The 2,954-nt window shown below is 41.8% G+C and overlaps 1 pseudogene; it reads right to left on the reverse strand.

The window, feature by feature from the left end:
- Positions 1-244: 244 nt before the first annotated feature.
- Positions 245-2,725, reverse strand: LOC137834302 (shikimate O-hydroxycinnamoyltransferase-like; annotated as a pseudogene).
- Between the last annotated feature and the right edge of the window lie 229 nt (positions 2,726-2,954).

Here is a 2,954-nt window from a genome sequence, read left to right on the forward strand (position 1 = left end):
TCCAGGCCCCAATACCCGCAGTGGATTATTCTGCTGGGATTGAAACATATTCGTTAGTGGTGTTACAAATTCGTGCCTTTTCCTTAGCTAGACCTTGAATGTACTGCTTGTATATAATCAGACTATTTTTTTTGATTTCAATGGAATAATAGAAGAGATATTTATTCTCATATCTTTTGTTTTTCTTTTATTCTATTGTTCATCTCCATTCTCTTTTATTCATCTTTGTATTATTTCATATATTTCATAGTAATATATCAGCGGCCAACATCTCATAAGTGCTATAGTTTATTGTGTTGCTATCTTCTTTCAACTTGCCCTTGAGGATGTTGAGTTGGTCACGACTCAATTTTAAAAAAGAGGCAACCACAGTTGTGTTGGTGGTGATTGGTGGTGAGAGCTGGTATTCGTGGTGAGGAAAAGCTGGTTGAGGTGGGTCCCTGGCACGAAGTAGCTTCTTGTCAATAAATGGGGGAACAAAAATGAGGATGCCACGAGCCACATTGGACCACGAATTGATGAAGTGAAGACCTGATTCTTCATCTGCTACATGGTGCTCTATACCAACGCCTAATGAGACTCCACCACATTTGAAATATGTTACCTGAATGCATGCAGTGCAGTGCAGCAAATAGTTAGTTTCACTTTATTCTTAGAAAGAGAAAGGAAAGGAACGCACCTGTAACACCACTAACGGATATGTTTCAATTTCGGCAGAATAATCCACCACGGGAATAAGGATGCGATGGTGAAGGTTGTGAGTGAAGTGGTCCATGGCAACGATGGCATGAGCCTCAACGAAAAGTACACCCTGACTGTCACATTAAATCTCCACGCAGTGGTCATCACCGCGGCATAGGCGGCTGGCCATTGGGTAGAAAAGGACGAGGGTCTTATTTAGGGCTTCCTTTAGAATGTTGGAATGGAAGAAATTGGAAGCCCCGTTTGGGTTGTAGAAATAGACATTGGGACTGTGATAATTCCTCGCCAACAAATCTATGTTTGACATCCACAACCCCTTCTGCTGATTGCACCATTATCGAGTCCTTTCTTGATTTCTGCATGATGTGCAAAGGAAGATAGGAGGTGATAGCCACCACTTGGAATGAGAGAGATGAAGGAAGGAAAAAAGGGGAGATGAAATTTCTTCTGGAAATGGAAAAATAGTTGTCTTATTTCATTACGTTTTTGTTATGTACAATATATATGAAATACAAAATACAATAGGTTGGGCTTCAGCCTAAGGAATAGAATTAGAAAGGCCCAAAACTCAATACCCCCCCTCAAGCTGGAGCGTGGATATTCAGCACGCCTAGCTTGTGAAGGAGTCTATGGAAAACATCATTGTCAAGTTGTTTAGTAAGAAGATCAGCAGGTTGATTTTCAGTACTTATGGGTAACAGATTGAAGAGACCTTGTTGAAGCCTTTCTCTTACCACATGACAATCTATATCAAGGTGTTTTGTCCTTTCATGGAAGCTGTGATTTTGAGCGATATGTCTAGCAGACTGACTATCACAAAACAGATTTGTTGTGCTATGAGTGGTAATGTCCAGATCCTCCAGCAAGAAAGTAACCCACTGAACTTCACAACAAGTTGCAGCTAACGCACGATATTCTGCCTCAGAGGAAGACCTTGATACGGTGTTCTGTTTCTTGGTTTTCCATGATATTAGAGATTCTCCAAGGAATATACAGAAAGCAGTGGTTGATCGGCGCGTCAAGATGCAAGATGCCCAATTAGAGTCACTGAACGGGAATCCTCTTCAAAAAGTTGGAGACAAAGGCGTCAATCAGAGAGACGGACGTGATCCCAAACACCTTATGATCAACCCAGCTAGAGCCCTCATAAGGACGCGGTCGCTCAAAGGTGCTCGACTGGTCAGACGCACTGCCCAGGTCATCACCCCTGACTTCCTCCTCAAAAGGGGCAATGGTTTGAATTGCCCTGACCGACAAAACTTGGGTGGAGGACGAGGCAGATGAGGAGGACGAGGAAGACGAAGACAAAGGGGGCTCGGGAAGAGGAGATTGTGCAGCTAAAGAAGAAGTAGGATGAGAAAGGGAAGACATCACTAACCTTGGAAGGATGACAACAACAGCACAAGAGGATGAAAGGCGTTCAGGATTCGGAGCAAAGTTCAGAAATAAAACGTGAGAGGTCACTGTTGAGAGCTCCTACTTATAGCCTGAGAGAGTCTCGAGAGTCGAAACGTCACAACTCCCTCAACCATTGGATCAAAGAGATCCAACGGTCCACGTCGTATGGCGCACATAAACCCCTCATAAATGCACATCACATCACTCGGTCAGGCACCATCAAACATCACGTCATCCATCGATTTGATATACCGGAGAACTCTCTGTGCAGCTTGATGGTGCTGTTTTGTGGGTGGTTGAACAAATTAACTATGGCATTGAACAAAAAAACTAATGTCAGGTCTTGTGTTCACCAAGTAAAGCAAGCGCCCAATGATCCTTCGATATACAAAGACATCATGCATGTTCAAACAACTTTTCATTTTTCTTGACCATAGGTGTAAAAACTGGTTTCGCACCAGTCATCCCTGCATCAACTAGTATTTCAAGTGCATATTTCCTCTGGCAGACGTTAATTTCTTTGTTATAGCAATCTCCAAACCTAAAAAAAATAAATTAATTGCCCAAGGTCTTTGATGGAAAAAGCTGCATTCAAAGAACTCTTAACAGCTTGTATATCTTTCATGTTATTCCCAACAATTAGTATATCATCGACATATATGAGAAGTGTTGTAAAAGTGTTCTCGTGTTTTCTAATGAACAAAGAGCTATTAGCTTTTGAATGAGTGAAATTAATTGAGTAATGAAAGGTAGTAAGTTTATCATACCATTGCTTGCTTGCTTGCTTCAAACCATATAAGGATTTAGTCAAGCGGCAAACCTAGTTTTCTTTTTCAGTGGTGATCCCAGGAGGA

Source organism: Phaseolus vulgaris, chromosome 5 (assembly GCF_051622355.1).
Source record: "Phaseolus vulgaris cultivar YP4 chromosome 5, ASM5162235v1, whole genome shotgun sequence".
NCBI classification, from domain to species: Eukaryota; Viridiplantae; Streptophyta; class Magnoliopsida; order Fabales; family Fabaceae; genus Phaseolus; species Phaseolus vulgaris.